This window comes from Schistocerca piceifrons, chromosome 11, assembly GCF_021461385.2.
Source record: "Schistocerca piceifrons isolate TAMUIC-IGC-003096 chromosome 11, iqSchPice1.1, whole genome shotgun sequence".
Taxonomy (NCBI): domain Eukaryota; kingdom Metazoa; phylum Arthropoda; class Insecta; order Orthoptera; family Acrididae; genus Schistocerca; species Schistocerca piceifrons.
Window position 1 is genome coordinate 68,882,137 of NC_060148.1, and position 18,361 is coordinate 68,900,497.

The window sequence follows — 18,361 nt, forward strand, 5'->3', positions numbered from 1 at the left end:
CATACCTGGGTGAAGCTGTGGGTTTTGTGATGAAACGATAAAAGCTTTCAACAAAACTTGTTGCGTGAGCTTATAGTGGAGGACGTCACGTCGTACATCAATTACTAAAGAATGGATGAGCATACATCTCTGTATGTGCTCAGTGAAGTGTGTCCTCACGTCACAAATCACAATACTCACTTAAGAACTGCTACATCTGCAGAAGACAGGCTCACTGTAACACTAAGATTCCTTGCTACAGGAGAGGGTTAGGTTAGGTTAGCTTAGGTTAGGTCTCCAATCTTCCTAATCTATTTTTGTATTCAGGGTGCCTCACGTTGTAAAGCACCTCATCAGCGTCATACATCTCTATCAATTTTGTAGTTGTCGACACACACCAATTGTATTTACTGGCAATGTTGTACAACTACAGGCGACAGAACGCTGCAGTGATGATGTTAGCGCTCCATGTGGTAACGTGTCACATTGCAGTGTGCAGAAGACCAGCGACATCTTGGATCAAATTTACAGCGAGGCCCTAGATTTGATCAAATCAAAACAAGTTTGTCAAAACAAGTTTGTCAAAACAAATTGTCAAAACAGTTTGTCAAAACAGTTTGTCAAAACAGTTTGTCAAAACAGTTTGTCAAAACAGTTTTGAAAACAGTTTGTGAAAATAGTTTGTGAAAACAGTTTGTGAAAATAGTTTGTGAAAACAGTTTGTCAAAACAGTTTGTCAAAATAGTTTGTCAAAAAAGTTTGTCAAAACATTTTGTCAAAACAAGTTTGTCAAAACAAGTTTGTCTAAACAAGTTTGTCAAAACAGTTTGTCAAAACAAGTTCGTCAAAACAAGTTCGTCTAAAACAAGTTCGTCAAAACAAGTTCGTCTAAAACAAGTTCGTCTAAACAAGTTCGTCAAAACAAGTTCGTGAAAACAAGTTCGCCAAAACAAGTTCGACAAAACAAGTTCGACAAAACAAGTTCGCCAAAACAAGTTCGTCAAAACAAGTTTGTCAAAAACAGTTTGTCAAAACAGTTTGTCAAAACAGTTTGTCAAAACAGTTTGTCAAAACAGTTTGTCAAAACAAGTTCGTCTAAACAAGTTCGTCAAAACAAGTTCGTGAAAACAATTGTGCCAAAACAAGTTCGTCAAAACAAGTTCGTCAAAACAAGTTCGTCAAAACAAGTTTGTCAAAACAAGTCTGTCAAAACAGGTTTGTCAAAACAAGTTTGTCAAAACAAGTTCGTCAAATTAAGTTTGTCAAAACAAGTTTGTCAAAACATGTTTGTCAAAACAAGTTTGTCAAAACATGTTTGTCAAAGAGTTTGTCAAAACGGTTTGTGAAAGTAGTTTGTGAAAACAGTTTGTGAAAACAGTTTGTGAAAACAGTTTGTCAAAACAGTTTGTCAAAACAGTTTGTCAAAACAGTTTGTCAAAACAGTTTGTCAAAATAGTTTGTCAAAATAGTTTGTCAAAACAGTTTGTCAAAACAGTTTGTGAAAACAGTTTGTCAAAACAGTTTGTCAAAACAGTTTGTCAAAACAGTTCGTCAAATCAGTTTGTCAAAACAATTTGTCAAAACAGTTCATCAAAACAGTTTGTCAAAACAGTTCGTCAAAACAGTTCATCAAAACCCTTTGTCAAACCCCTTTGTCAAAGGTATTTGATGGTATAATAGGGAACTTTGTCAAATGTCGTCCAATATTTGATCAAATCTAGGGCCTCACTGTAGATTTGATCAAAGAACTCGCTTGTCTTCTGCTCACTGCAATTTGACATGTTACCACATGGCGCGCTAACATCATCACTGCAGCGTTCTGTCGTCTGTAGTTGTACGACATTGCCAGTAAAAACAATTGGTGTGTGTCGACAACTACAAAATTGATAGAGATGTATGACGCTGATGAGGCGCTTTACAACGTGAGGCACCCTGAATACAAAAATAGATTAAGAAGATTGTAGACCTAACCTAAGCTAACATAACCTAACCCTCTCCTGTAGCAAGGAATCTTAGTTGTTTGACAAACTGTTTTGACAAACTGTTTTGACAAACATTTTTGATAAACTTGTTTGATAATCTTGTTTGACAAATTTGTTTGACAAGCTTGTTTGACAAACTTGTTAGACAAATTTGATTGACGATCTCGTTTGACAAACTTTTTTGACAAACTTATTTGACAAACTTCTTTGACAAACTTGTCTGACACTGTAATACTGGCCTAACCAGTAATTGAGAGAAACCCCTACCCCTCCCCAACCTTTTACCTTTCTGGGAATTTCCCTCACCAATACAAGCACTTAATATCAGCTTGATTGACTAGTTAATTAACTATGGAAATTATTAACTTCTGGGAAACCCCCAACTACCCCTGTCTTTTATCCCACCTGAAAATTGGCGGGAAGAACTGAGTTGGTTGGCCATTTGATAGGAAATCGATTGCAGTTACGGAATATTGTTTAAAAAGGGCCGTGTTTTTTCGAGGAGACGAGTCCTACAAACACTGTTACCTGTACAGGCACTGGTTTGCACCAACGTCTCTCCAACCCTTCAACAGAGTGTGTGTGTGGGTAGAATGGTATCCATGCAAGATGGCGCTTCTCCACAAACTGCACACTGCTGCAGAAGTTTTCCGGAAATGCTAGAAGTATCAGCCGCCATTTCTCTACAGTCTGGCCGTCCAGATCAGCTGGTCTTAATCTGTGTGACTTCTGGCTGTGGGGTTATGTGAATGATGTGTTCAGTGCTCCAATGACGAACGTAGCTGACTTGAAGATAGCACGCATTCCGCAACGCATTCTGAACATAGCCCCCGAGACAATCCGACCTGTTGTGGAATATGCTGTTTCTCAGTTTCAACTTGCAGCAGAAAACGGTGGACAGCACACTGAAAATGTCTTGCGCCTGCCTTAAGGGAATTAGAAAACCGATGTCCTTACTCGTTTTATGCGGTTTTCGACCTCAGGACAATTAAAAGCCTATTTTTCCTAGCCACTTTTGTACGACCTTGTGGTGGTGGATGGGCTCAACTAACCAACCATGCCTTAACTGTTGACCATAGAACTTGCGCATTCTTTCACAATGAACAGTGTGGATAGTATAATCTGCAGTTTAAAAAATGGCCTTCGTATTGTGAGTCATCTGCCATTTTTAACCGACCCCACTTACGTTAAGACGCTTATTTCACCATCTATAAGTAAAATTTTCTTTAACGTTTTTAAATCCTTGACGTTTTCCCCTGCGTCAATAATATTCCTGTTAAAATATGACGCCATTCTGAGCAGTGGTTCTCTTCCTACAGCCTTTTGAAACTGGAGCCTTATTAATTCACTGACGAAGTTATAGGCGTCTGCGTACCTGTGTTATAAGCCATTCCTGAACTTCGGCAGATGACATATTAATCTGTCGAAACCTGTTAAAGCAATAAACTAATCCACTTGTGCAGCTGACGACGGAATATTTTTGGGAAAAATAATATACCGCACTTGCTGCAAATATAATAGCTGTGAACAAAATCGTTCTAATGTACATGTGAATATTGCGAAAAATAATCAGCGTTGGCTATTGAGGACGGGTCCTGAAATGTAGGTGAAACGAATCACTTAGATGAAAAGAAAATTCATACACGGCTAGGAGGAATGAAAAAAATAATAGACTCAACCAAAGCAGTCTGTTGAGCTTCTGAACAGCTGTGCTATAAGGCGTGTTTCAGACTCATGGCTTCACAATTTGACTTTTGAGAACCCCATGTTCCCACCAGAAACGTGTCTTCTGTATTATGGTTACCTTAGGGGACATTTTTGGCAAAACCAGTCCAGTAACGTAAGTGGAAAAATGTAATAAACATTAGAATCACAGATTACAAAAGCTTAGTGAATACTTTAACGATAATGTGTGGCTTTCATCCAGGAATAATACTAATAAATAGTGCACAAATACAATACACAAATGCCTTTTACAGAAATGCAAGAAACGTTTAGTAATACGACCGTTCATCGGAGTTCATTAATGGTGAACTCATAGGTTAAACAAGATTAGGTAGTATGAGATAGTGAAAGGTAGGAAATAGGAAATGGCAATAGATGGGAAGAGTACAGAGACAGTGTGTGTGTGTGTGTGTGTGTGCGTGTGTGTGTGTGTGTGTGTGTGTGTGTGTGTGTGTGTGTGTGTGTAATTTGTAGTGTAGTGTCATCAGTGCACGGTGTGGCCGTGCTCTTCTAGGCGCTTCAGTCTGGAACCACGTGACCGCTATGGTCGCAGGTTAGAATCCTGCCTCGGGCATGGATGTGTGTGATGTCCTTAGGTTAGTTAGGTTTAAGTAGTTCTAAGTTCTAGGGGACTGATGACCTCAGAAGTTAAGTCGCATAGTGCTCAGAGCCATTTGAACCATTTTTATGTATATTGATTCAAAAGTGTAAACAACATCTGGAAGTTACTTTATTGTTACCATACCATGTTTGTTCAAATGAAAGCACCAAATTTTGATGCTGTACTATATTTTAACGATTATCTACGCAAATTCCTTTCTCACAAGTATCCCCCTCCGTCCAGATTCTTTAAAGAATCGAACTCTCATGTATAAAACTAATTCAAATGTGTGATTCCTTTACAAATGATTTAATGTGTTAAATATTTGACGTTGACCATATAAGGCGTTTATGATTGAAGACGCAAAACCCTAGTCATGTTGGTTTCAATAGTTTCGGATTACTCACCACAGACAAATGAAAAACGTTACAAAACATTTGAAATTATGTGTAAAGTTTGTTGAAATCAGTGTTCTCGTCGTCAAACTTGGGATGAGTATACTCTGTGGCTCATTTGCACCCCGTTTTAAGGAGAAGCTGGCTGAACATACATCTCAATATATCTTCTGAACTACGTATCGTACGGTTATATAAGTTTGCAGGTACACTCAGTGGTATGTGCGCGTATTCTATGCAAAATCTGTTGTGATTAGATAGACCTAACCGTAAAGAAGTAATAAATTTAAACGTCATGCATGAGGTTTTACTGGATGAACAGCGAAAATTTATTAAGCATTAACCTTCCTTCGTTTCATTATTTCGGGGGTAGGTGGGGTGTATCAGCTTTAAAAACTTTGGGAAGGTTTGAAGTTACGGGTAAACTTTGTTGGAAGTGGGTAAGTGCTCTCATTCTGAGATATCAAAAGAATATAGTCCGGTTAATATCCGCGGCGTGAGTTAGACTGTCCCAAGCATGTACTTTGTGTATGACCGTTATATTTGACTTACTGCGTTGAACATTTAACATAACATTATAGCGGTTAATGAATAGATTGTCAGCGTTTTAAATTTCTAAAGTCGGTCAATAATTGTATATAATACGGAAAATCCAGTTATTGTCTCTGCACATGGGACAGTGCTCGTGTTAGCCATTAAATAATATAAATTACTATTTTGGTGCATAAGTTCGTACAGTTTTTGTTTCGCATGTTGCTATTCCGGTTCCTATGGGTTTATTTATCGATTGCCATTTTCTATTTACTCTACACTATTGCTACTTCAGTTTACCTATTGGTATTCGGATATAGCGATTGCAGATGTGGACGCTAGAAAATGTAGAACCAAGTGCAGAAATCGGAACGTTTCCGAGATATTCTTCTGTTACAGTTCAGTAAAGGGGTAACAGCAGCGGAGGCAGATACCAATGTTTGCGTCATTTATGGGGATAATGCCACTGGACAGAGTACGCCAACAAAATGGTTTTGTCGTTTTAAGGAGCATCGTTCTGACGTTAGTGACTTCACACGTTCAGGAAGACAGTCAAGGATTGATGAAGGTCGTTTAAACACATTAATCCACAGTGATTCACGTCACTCTGATGAACAGTGATCGTTCCACCATCGTGCGACATTTGTTCGCAATCGGGAAGGTTCGAAAAATCGGATGTATGGGTACCGCATACTGTAAGCCGACAAAAATGAGCCGGCGGCCATATGTGAATCTCTGCTTGCTTGTCATCAATTGGCTCCTGAATAACACAGACCGTTCCTATCGTGTCTCGTAACTGGTGACAAGAAGATGTGTCTTTACGCTAACATAAGGAAAAGAAACGAATGGTTGACCTCAAACAAAGCAGCATGTCCCCATACGAAGACCTGTGCGCATCCATAAAAGATAAAGTTATGTATCTGGTGGAACAGCGGCGGTGTGATGTACTGCTTATCTCTTCCACCAGGTGTAAAGCATCACCGCTGACGTTTACTGTTAACAACTGAGACGCCTTGCAGATGCACTCGGAGATCAACGAACAGGCAGACTAAGTCATACTACTCCATGACAACGCCCGCCCGCATTCTGCTATACTGACCATTTTTTCTACACATTACCACTTCTCGCTTTTTCTTGTGTAATGTGGCTGCCAGAGCTCGGTTCGTGCCAAATCTTAAGGTCCTAGGTCAACTACAAGGCAGCAAAAGCGGCCAAAAATTGAGTTTTCAAAAACTAAAACTTGACCAGCTGTGCTCCTTACTTGTCGAAAATGGCTCAAATGGCTCTGAGCACTATGGGACTCAACTGCTGAGGTCATTAGTCCCCTAGAACTTAGAACTAGTTAAACCTAACTAACCTAAGGACATCACAAACATCCATGCCCGAGGCAGGATTCGAACCTGCGACCGTAGCGGTCTTGCGGTTCCAGACTGCAGCGCCTTTAACCGCACGGCCACTTCGGCCGGCTTTACTTGTCGACTGCAACAACTTAGATGCTTATATTACTTACAGAGTGGTGCGCCCGCAAGGCTCATCACGTCACTTTAACTGCCAGAAGATAAATGTAAACGTTTCCGAGAGAAATGCGTCCATTGTGACGATTTGCAGTTACGTCATTTCGAAAACAAATGTATTAAACGTAAGATTTTCTGCGGTTTTTTCTACACATTACCACTTCTCGCTTTTTCTTGTGTAATGTGGCTGCCGCAACTCGGTTCGTGCCGAATCTTAAGGTCCTAGGTCAACTACAAGGCAGCAAAAGCGGCCAAAAATTGAGTTTTCAAAAACTAAAACTTGACCAGCTGTGCTCCTTACTTGTCGACTGCAACAACTTAGATGCTTATATTACTTACAGAGTGGTGCGCCCGCAAGGCTCATCACGTCACTTTAACTGCCAGAAGATAAATGTAAACGTTTCCGAGAGAAATGCGTCCATTGTGACGATTTGCAGTTACGTCATTTCGAAAACAAATGTATTAAACGTAAGATTTTCTGCGGTTTTTTCTACACATTACCACTTCTCGCTTTTTCTTGTGTAATGTGGCTGCCAGAGCTCGGTTCGTGCCAAATCTTAAGGTCCTAGGTCAACTACAAGGCAGCAAAAGCGACCAAAAATCGAGTTTTCAAAAACTAAAACTTGACTTGCTGTGCTCCTTACTTGTCGACTGCAACAACTTAGATGCTTATATCACGTACAGAGTGGTGCGCCCGCAAGGCTCATCACGCCACTTTAACTGCCAGAAGGTAAATGTAAACGTTCCCCAGAGAAATGCGTCCATTGTGACGATTTGCAGTTACGTCATTTCGAAAACAATGGAACACCGCCGGGTGCCAGGTGAGAGAGAGAGGGGAAACGTCGAGCAGACAGAGAGCGTCCAGCGTACGCACTGGCGCCGCCAGGTCGAGCGATGTTTTAGCAGTTTATAAGAAAGTGCAGGAAACGCGGAGGGTCAACGCCTGCTGTTTGAACAGAGAAATTTTTAGACAGGTGGAGAAATTGTATCACTCCGCGAGGGAGAGGTGGGAGGCCTCTGCAGCATCGGGATAGCCTGATTAGAGTTTGGCAGCAAGATTGTCGCAAGAGCATCGGGTACAGCAAGGCAGGTGAGGAGAGCGTTTTGCTCCGTGAAACAGGACAGTCGCAAAGTTCGGCAGCTCTGAGAGAGGGACTTATATTCAGAATACTGTGCTGTGTACGATCTGGAGTCTGCAGCTACAGTAGGACATCAGCGTCCACGATATGCTTTGCATTGACTACTAGTACAGGGCTATTACAAATGATTGAAGCGATTTCATAAATTCACTGTAGCTCCATTCATTGACATATGGTCACGACACACTACAGATACGTAGAAAAACTCATCAAGTTTAGTTCGGCTGAAGCCGCACTTCAGGTTTCTGCCGTCAGAGCGCTCGAGAGCGCAGTGAGACAAAATGGCGACAGGAGCCGAGAAAGCGTATGTCGTGCTTGAAATGCACTCACATCAGTCAGTCATAACAGTGCAACGACACTCCAGGATGAAGTTCAACAAAGATCCACCAACTGCTATCTCCATTCGGCGATGGTATGCGCAGTTTAAAGCTTCTGGATGCCTCTGTAAGGGGAAATCAATGGGTCGGCCTGCAGTGAGCGAAGAAACGGTTGAACGCGTGCGGGCAATTTTCACGCGTAGCCCGCGGAAAATTGGCTCATGCCGCAACTGGAGACCGACAGCGCCGACTTCATCTTTCAACAGGATGGTGCTCCACCTCACTTCCATCATGATGTTCGGCATTTATTAAACAGGAGATGGGAAAACCGATGGATCGGTCGTGGTGGGGATCATGATCAGCAATTCATGTCATGCTCTCCACGCTCTCCCGACTTAACCCCATGCGATTTCTTTCTCTGGGGTTATGTGAAAGATTCAGTGTTTAAACCTCCTCTACCAAGAAACGTGTCAGAACTGCGAGGTCGCATCAACGTTGCTTTCGAACTGATTGATGGGGAGATGCTGCGCCGAGTGTGGGAGGAACTTCATTATCGGCTTGATGTCTGCCGAATCACTAAAGGGGCAAATATCGAACATTTGTGAAAGCCTAAAAAAACTTTGTGAGTTTTTGTATGTGTGTGCAAAGCATTTTGAAAATATCTCAAATAAAAAAGTTATTGTAGAGCTGTGAAATCGCTTCAATCATTTGTAATAACCCTGTATAATTGCAGTTGATTCCGCCTTATAGGCCGGCAGTCACCATTGAACGTAGTCAACCAGTGCACAGAGCTATCATACTGGTACTGCACGTTAGTACAAGACACACTGGGCTGCACCTTAAAGCCGTCGGCACACGGACCGTGCATCCGAATGTTGAGCGTTGAGCGTGCCGAGTTTCTGACGTCATAGCGTGGAATAGCACGTTCGGTAGTCTTTCCGAACGTGCAGAGCAACATCTGGCTTGTCAGATATTCTGAGCGTGCGACTGAGCGTTGACCAATGAGATGGCGCAACGCCACCTACGTCACATGCACGCCGTCTCCCTTCAGTACAGTGAGGCGCCATATTGGCATTCATTTCAAGCCTATATGTATATATACCGATCCGAGCACCAGAAAATCGAGAATCCTGCAAAACCAGTTGTTAACTGTGTGATTCGTTCCAATAAAATAACGAGAAACATCATAGTCGTGGCAAAAGATCTATTGTAACTTGCGTATAATGACAGTAGGCTATTTGAAGGTAGCAACACACTGAAGGTCCACCCAAAACCCATTGTTCATGGTAAAATTTGTTATAATTAAATTTCAGTTAGTAACATAACTACGATTAAGGTTTTTAGCAAGTGGTAAAATACTACGATTTAAAACGAAAGGTGTGATGTTGGTTTAGCGTAATGAATAGCGTCTCTGTCCTACACGGAGTTTTTTTTTGTTGGGGGCGGTGGTTCGCGTCCTGACACAACCAATTTTTTTTCGTAACATTCGCGTTTTTATTAGGTTTTGATACTTTAATATAAGTATAAACTATAATATTTCATATTATGTAAATACAAGTTCATCTTTTTTTGAGGGGTGACTTTGTTCGATTGGCTTGATCTACAGGACAGCTTGCGCTACTTGTATAAAGATATTTTGCTCCTTTTTCTTTTACGCTTCGTAATTCACGCGTTGCAAAGATTCTGCTACTAGGTAGGAACAGTGATCAAGTAAGACTGACCTTGGGGTTTTACTAAAATGTGGGAATGCTGAAGTAATGTTTATCTCATGCGGAGAAGTATTCCAAATTTGTAATGCACAGTTTGTAATGGAACTTTTATAATCCTGTGCCCTTATTGACTGGACATGGTACTTTCCTTTTCGTGGACGATGGAGGAAATGTGCGTTTTAATATAGCTAACGTGGGAATTTTAAGCGCGCCCGTTGACTAAACAGTGTGATTTACGAACCAGAAGCATCTCTCAACTGCCGCTGGAGTGCGCTGGGATCGTGTATACCACGTTGGGGCCCACGTACCGTACGCACGAGTCGCATCGTCCGTGAGCGTTCAGCAGCACGTTGAACTTGGCACGCTCAACGTTAACGTTCGACAGCACGGTCCGTGTGCCGACGGCTTTAAGGGTTGTTGAGCCAGTCTTGAATGCATTGTATACCATTTAGAGGAAATATAGGCCTTGTGGTATTAGTAGTTTCTGCGTAGTTTATTCTGCTCAAGATATTTGATAGACTCGTCGTAATTCAGCGACTATGCAGCTGCAGTCGTCGCCCCAACAGTATCGACGGAGCCAGCACGCTGGTAGACGGTATTGTAAAACTTGCAGCAGCGGCAGTAAAGTTCAGAAATAGTTGTTGGATCGTGTTCTTGCCATCCACTGAGCATCGGTGCAGTTCTGCTTACGATTCTTTATTGGTTATTTGTCTTTTTGCATGTTGTTTGGTTAGTTTCTCGGTGGTGGTGTCTGAAGTACGTATTATTTCAGACACAAAAGAGATTATAGGAATGCATTCAGATCGCATTTACCATTTGCTTATCCAGGGGCATAATTAAATCTAACTTCACATCAACATGGAGTCGCCAATCAATTAACATTAAGAGCTGAGAGCCAATCTTACCAGTATAGTATGTCTAAGAACAGTGTACAAATTGTTTAGTTTGTTTTCATTCATGATTTGTTCAATATGATCTAATTTCCATCTTGAGATAATTTACAGTAAATACAAGTTGATTCAGTAGTTGGTGGTAGTTAGACGTCACTGTCACATTAGTATATTTTATTCATGTTTACTATTGGCCTCTACCCCAATAGGAATTCTACAACTGAGTTACGAACGTTTAGGTAAGGAACTGCCCCCTCTCACCCCGGACATTCTGTCGCCCGCAGCTACCTTCGCTTTGTCGAAGCTGGACCCTCGCTCGCCTGGCAGCCTTTCCAGTTGAGCAGCTTCGGGCGCTGCTGATTCTGGCAATATAAATAACAGTCCACGCAGTGGGGGCTACGTGCGCTGCATTGGTAATTAATTTTTTCGCCCCCAGGGGCCGGGCTGCTTATCGCCAGAAGTGGGGAGGGGTGGATCGGCCGGAGCCGAGTGATTTCCTTCCACCGCTACTAGGTGGGGGGGGGCCTCGGCGCCGCTAGCTGAAACAGGAGCCGAGCCGAGCCAAGCCGAGCCTAGCCGGCGGTCGGCCGTCGCCGTTCAGCCATCGGAAATGGAGAACGCCGTGCAGATTAGCTGCGAAATTGCCTCTCCGCCTAACGCGGTATCACAATAACATGCAGGCCAGCGCGTGCCATATTGATGGAGCTGCCCCTGAACAATCTCTAACATTCGTCTGCTTATTTATTTTCGAGCTCCTTCCCTCCAGAAGCACGGTGTGCATATGAGAGATTTGCTAAAGCGAAAATGCTGCGGACGGACAAACATGCAAAGAACATACACTGATTAGCCTAAACATTACGAGCACCAGCTTCATCATCATCAGTTATCTGCTATATTAGCAGGTCCTTTGCCTCTCCATTTTCTGCGATCCATTGCTTCCTTCTTAAGGCTGCTGTATGTTGTACCATCCATCATGTCATCCGGTATCTGGAATCTCTTCCTTCCTCGCTTCCTTTTCCCTTCTACATAACCTTCTAAAACTGTTTTTATCAGTCCGTCATTCTTTCTTAAAATATACCCAATCCAATTTCTTTTTCTTCTCTTTATTACATCTAGTAACTGTCGTTTCTCTCCCACTCTTCTCAGTACCTCTTCATTTTTTACTCTGTCCATCCAACTTATTCTTTCCATCTTCCGCCATGTCCAGATCTCAAAAGCCTCCAGCCTTTCTCTGTCTTTTTTCCTCATAGTCCATGTTTCAGCGCCATATAGAAGAACACTGCATACAAGACATTTTGTGAGTCTCTGTCTGAGTTCTCTGTCCAGACCGCTGCAGAAGATTCTCCTTTTCTTATAAAACGCCTCTTTTGCCATTGCTATCCTTGTTTCAATTTCTGTGGTGCACGTCGAGTCGGTGTCTATCCTACTTCCAAGATACTTAAAATTTTGCACCTGTTCTAGTGTTTCTCCATTCAGCACAATTTTTATTTCCCTATTTCCTCCTATTGCCAATAATTTTGTTTATTTTGTATTAATTTTCATTCCATATTTTTTCCGTTAGTTGCAATGGTGTCCATCAAATCCTGTAATTCTTTTTCCCCTGTGGCTAGAAGGACCATGTCATCAGCAAATCTTAAGCATCCTACTCTTCTTCCTCCAATTTCTAATCCTTTGTCACCAGCTTCATACACACATCAAAGAAAGTTTTGCATACCTCGGTTCTGAGAGTACCTGAACCTGTACAGAAAATTGGAATAGAGATCAACATAAACATCATTTATTGCTCATGAAAATCACACTTTGCATGTTGTACCGCCGTAAAGCGAGACCTTAAGAGGTGGTGGTGCAGATTGCTGTACGCACCGGTACCTCTAATACTCTGTAGCAGGTCCTCTTGCAAGGATGTATGCCTGTATTCGTCGTGGCAGACTATCAACAAGTTCATCAAGGCACTATTGGTCCAGATTGCCCCACTCCTCAACGGCGATACGGCGTAGATGCCACAGAGTGGTTGGTGGGTCACGTCGTCCATAAACAGCCCTTTTCAATCTATGCCAGGCATGTTCGATAGGGTTCATGTTTGGAGAACATGCTGGCCACTCTAGTCGAGCGATGTCGTTATCCTGAAGGAAGTCATTCACAAGATGAGCACGATGGGGGCGAGAAATGCCGTCCATGAAGTCCAATATGCTGCCCATACGGTTGCACTATCGTTCGTAGGATGGCATTCACGTATTGTACAGCCATTTCGGTGCGTTCCGTGACCACCAGCGGCGTATGTCGGACCCACATAATGCCACCCCAAAGCAGCAGGGAACTTCCACCTTGCTGCACTCGCTGGACAGTGTCTAAGGCGTTCAGCCTGACAAGGTTGCCTCCAAATACGACGATTGTCTGGTTGAAGGCATATGCGACACTCATCGGTGAAGAGAACGTGATGCCAATCCTGAATGGTCCATTTGCCTCGTTGTTGGGCCCAACTGTACTGCGCTGCACGGTGTCCTCGTTGCAAAGATGGACCTGGTCATGGACATCGGGAGTGAAGTTGCGCTCCATGCAGCCTATTGCGCACAGTTTGAGTCGTAACACGACGTCCTGTTACTGCACGAAAAACACTATTCAACATGGTGTCGTTGCTGTCAGGATTCCTCCGATCTATAATCCGTAGGTAGCGGTCATCCACTGCTGTAGTAGCCCTTGGGCGGCCTGAGCGAGGCATGTGATCGACAGTTCCTGTCTCTCTGTATCTCCTCTATGTCCGAACAACATCGTTTTGGCTCACTCGAGACATTGTAGAAAGAGAACCACAGCTGAGAATAATGTCAAGTTTGAACAGTGTATTATTTACACAGATCGAAAAGTCATGGAACTAAAAAATAAGTAACGAAAGTTTCACCAATGAATGGCACCATGAGCGTCAGAATATGCACACTGGTAGACACCCGGCACATGGCTATTTCTCGGTTTGCGCACGAGGCGTCCAACAAGACTGTCTCAATGAAGGATCGCGTGCTACTGCTAAAAATCTTTCACAGGAACGGTTACTGCGCTCCAGTATCGCTACAGAAGTTCTGGACACTTAACGTTCCACATCTACATCTATATACATACTCCGCAAGCCACCTGACGGTGTGTGGCGGAGGGTACCCTATCGGTTCTCCCTTCTATTCCAGTCTCGTATTGTTCGTGGAAAGAAGGATTGTCGGTATGCTTCTGTGTGGTCTCTACTCTCTCTGATTTTATCCTCGTGGTCTCTTCGCGAGATATACGTAGGAGGGAGCAATACACTGCTTGACTCCTCGGTGAAGGTATGTTCTCGAAACTTCAACAAAAGCCCGTAACGAGCTACTGAGCGTTTCTCCTGCAGAGTCGTCCAGTGGAGTTTATCGATCATCTCCGTAACGCTTTCGCGGTTACTAAATGATCCTGTAATGAAGCACGCTGCTCTCCGTTGGATCTTCTCTCTCTCTTCTATCAACCCTATCTGGTACGGATCCCACACTGCTGAGCAGTATTCAAGAGGTGGGCGAACAAGCGTACTGTAACCTACTTCCTTTGTTTTCGGATTGCTTTTCCTTACGATTCTTCCTATGAATCTCAGTCTGGCATCTGCTTTACTGACGATCAACTTTATATGATCATTCCATTTTAAATCACTCCTAATGCCTACACCCAGATAATTTATGGAATTAACTGCTTCCAGTTGCTGACCTGCTATTTTGTAGCTAAATGATAAGGGATCTATCTTTCTATCTATTCGCAGCACATTACACTTGTCTACATTGAGATTCAATCACCATGAGTCAATTCGCTGCAGATCCTCCTGCATTTCAGTACAAATTTCCACTGTTACACCCTCTAGATATACCACAGCATCATCCGCAAAAAGCCTCAGTGAACTTCCGATGTCATCCACAAGGTCATTTATGTATATTGTGAATAGCAAGGGTCCTACGACAGTCCCCTGCGGCACACCTGAAATCACTCTTACTTCGGAAGAGTTCTCTCGATTGAGAATGACATGCTGCGTTCTGTTATCTAGGAACTCTTCAATCCAATCACACAATTGGTCTGATAGTCCATATGCTCTTACTTTGTTCATTAAACGACTGTGGGGAGCTGTATCGAACGCCTTGCGGAAGTCAAGAAATACGGCATCTACCTGGGAACCCGTGTCTATGGTCCTCTGAGTCCCGTGGACGAATAGCGCGAGCTGGGTTTCACACGATCGTCTACAGAGTAGATTTCTAGTCTCCAGAAAAGTCATTATACTCAAAATTCGACAACTGATCGACGTTAGAGATATAGGTCTATAGTTCTGCACATCTGATAGACGTCCCTTCTTGAAAACGGGATGACCTGTGCTCTTTTCCAATCCTTTGGAACGCTACGCTCTTCTAGAGACCTACGGTACACCGCTGCAAGAAGGGGGGAAAATTATGGGTTATGAAAAAAGGCATTGTTTGATGACTGCTAAGGGTCTAGAGAAAATTATTACAAAAGTCGAAAAGACCTTCTGAAGTGAAATGTGCTAGAGGGAGGAAAGCAGGTGGTTGATCTGACGTCTGACGAAGATTTGGCGCAGCACTGCAGCAGGGATCGAGAGGTGGTGTGCGAACACGCAGTGAATGGGAAGTTGTGCGAACGCTGGACACACCTGTGAGTATGGTTTGTAACATCCTACGAAACATGCTGCATTGCTGTCCGTACAAAATTGCCCATGTTCAGGAGCTGCTTGCTGCTGACATGCCAGCCAGACAAACGTTCACTCTGAAATGTCTTGTTCGCATGGAAATTGATAGCAAATGGCCATGGAACATTCTGTGGGCAGTCGAGTCCCATTTGTATCCCCAAGTACATGTCAATACGCAGACTTTCAGAATGTATGTAACGAAAAAACCGCATTTACATCAACCAAAACCCCCTCTTTCTGCAAAGTTGACTGTGTGGTGCGGGTTGACGAAATCGTAGGGGGGCACACAGAGAATCAGCGCAATTTGCTAGTGCAGGTTGTCTACATCAGGAGGAAGTGTACATTCAGGGGGCAAACTATTGTCCTTTTTTGATTGAGAGGTTCTTAACCCATTCTTCTGCTAAGATTATGACCCCCTGGATTCATCTGTCATTTCGATTGACAGATTCTTAACCTATCGTTCTGCTAAGTGGGTCATGACTCCCTGGGGTTAGGGCCAGTACTGCACTATCAAATTTCTTTGTCAAAGATTTGATCAAAGATGTGATCAAATACTCCATCAAATATATTTGACCAAGATCTTTGATGTAGTGGTAGAAGGGGTATTACACTGTCATCATATTTTTCGTCAAAGTTCAAGATGGCTGACAACAACAACTTGTTATTAACTGCAGCAGTTGCATGTACCACAATTGCACTGTGTGCACATGCGGAAGAGAAGCAGGGGAAAAAAGGAAACATACCTGGGTGAAGCTGTGGGTTTTATGATGATACGATAAAAGCGTTCAACAAAACTTGTTGCGTGAGCTTATAGTGGAGGACGTCACGTCGTACATCAATTACTAAAGAATGGATGAGCATACATCTCTGTATGTGCTCAGTGAAGTGTGTCCTCACATCACAAATCACAATACTCACTTGAGAACTGCTAAATTTGCAGAAGACATTCTCACTGTAACACTGAGATTCCTTGCTACAGGAGAGGGTTAGGTTAGATTAGCTTAGGTTAGGTCTCCAATCTTCCTAATCTATTTTTGTATTCATGGTGCCTCACGTTGTAAAGCGCCTCATCAGCGTCATACATCTCTATCAATTTTGTAGTTGTCGACACACACCAATTGTATTTACTGGCAATGTCGTACAACTACAGACGACAGAACGCTGCAGTGATGATGTAAGCGCTACATGTGGTAACATGTCACATTGCAGTGAGCAGAAAACAAGCGACTTCTTGGATCAAATCTACAGCAAGGCCCTAGATTTGATCAAATATTGGATGACATTTGACAAAGTTCCCTATTATACCATCAAATACCCTTGACAAAGGGTTTTGACAAAGGGTTTTGACGAACTGTTTTGACGAACTGTTTTGACGAACTGTTTTGACGATCTGTTTTGATGAACTGTTTTCACCAACTGTTTTGACCAACTGTTTTGACAAAAACTGATTTGACAAAACTGTTTTGGCAAAAACTGTTTTGACAAAAACTGTTTTGACAAAAACTGTTTTGACAAAAAATGTTTTGACAAAAACTGTTTTGACAAAAAATGTTGTGTCAAAAACTGTTTTCTCATTTACTGTTTTGTCAAAAACCGTTTGTCAAAACAGTTTGTCAAAACAGTTTGTCAAAACAAGTTTGTCAAAACAAGTTTGTCAAAACAAGTTTGTCAAAACAAGTTTGTCAAAACAAGTCTGTCAAAACAAGTTTGTCAAAACAAGTTTGTCAAAACAAGTTTGTCAAAACCAGTTTGCAAAACAATTTTGTCAAATAAGTTTGTCAGAACAAGTTTGGCAAAACAAGTTTGTCAGAACAGTTTGTCAAAACAGTTTGTCAAAACAGTTTGTCAAAACAGTTTGTCAAAACAGTTCATCAAAACAGTTCGTCAAAACAGTTCGTCAAAGCAGTTTGTCAAAACAGTTCGTCAAAACAGTTCGTCAAAACCCTTTGTCAAAACCCTTTGTCAAAGGTATTTGATGGTATAATAGGGAACTTTGTCAAATGTCGTCTAATATTTGATCAAATCTAGGGCCTCGCTGTAGATTTGATCAAAGAACTCGCTTGTCTTCTGCTCACTGCAATGTGACATGTTACCACATGGAGCGCTAACATTATCACTGCAGCGTTCTGTCGTCTGTAGTTGTACGACAATGCCAGTAAATACATTTTGTGTGTGTCGACAACTACAAAATTGATAGAGATGTATGACGCTGATGAGGCGCTTTACAACATGAGGCACCCTGAATACGAAAATAGATTAAGAAGATTGGAGACCTAACCTAAGCTAACCTAACCTAACCCTCTCCTGTAGCAAGGAATCTTAGTTGTTTGACAAACTGTTTTGACAAACTTGTCTGACATACTTGTTTGTCAAAGTGGGTTGACAAATTTGTTGGACAAACTTATTTGACAGATTTGTTCGACAAACATGTTTGACAAACTTGTTTGATAAACTTGTTTGACTAACTTCTTTGACAAACTTGTTTGACAAACTGTAATACTGGCCTAACCAGTATTTGAGAGAAACCCCTACCCCTCCCCTCCCTTTTACCTTTCTGGGAACTTCCCTCACCGATACAAGTACTTAATATCAGCTTGATTGACTAGTTAATTAACTATGCAAACTATTAACTTCTGGGAAACTCCCAGCTACCCCTGTCTTTTATCCCACTTGAAAATTGGAGGGAAAAAAAGAGTTGAATGGCCATTTGATAGGAAATCGATTGCAGTTACGGAATATTGTTTAAAATGGGCCGTTTTTCTTCTAGGAGACGAGTCCTACAAACACTGTCACCTGTATAGGCACTGGTTTGCACCAACGTCTTTCCAACCCTTTAACAGTGTGGGTGTGTGGGTAGAATCGTATCCATGCAAGATGGCGCTTCTC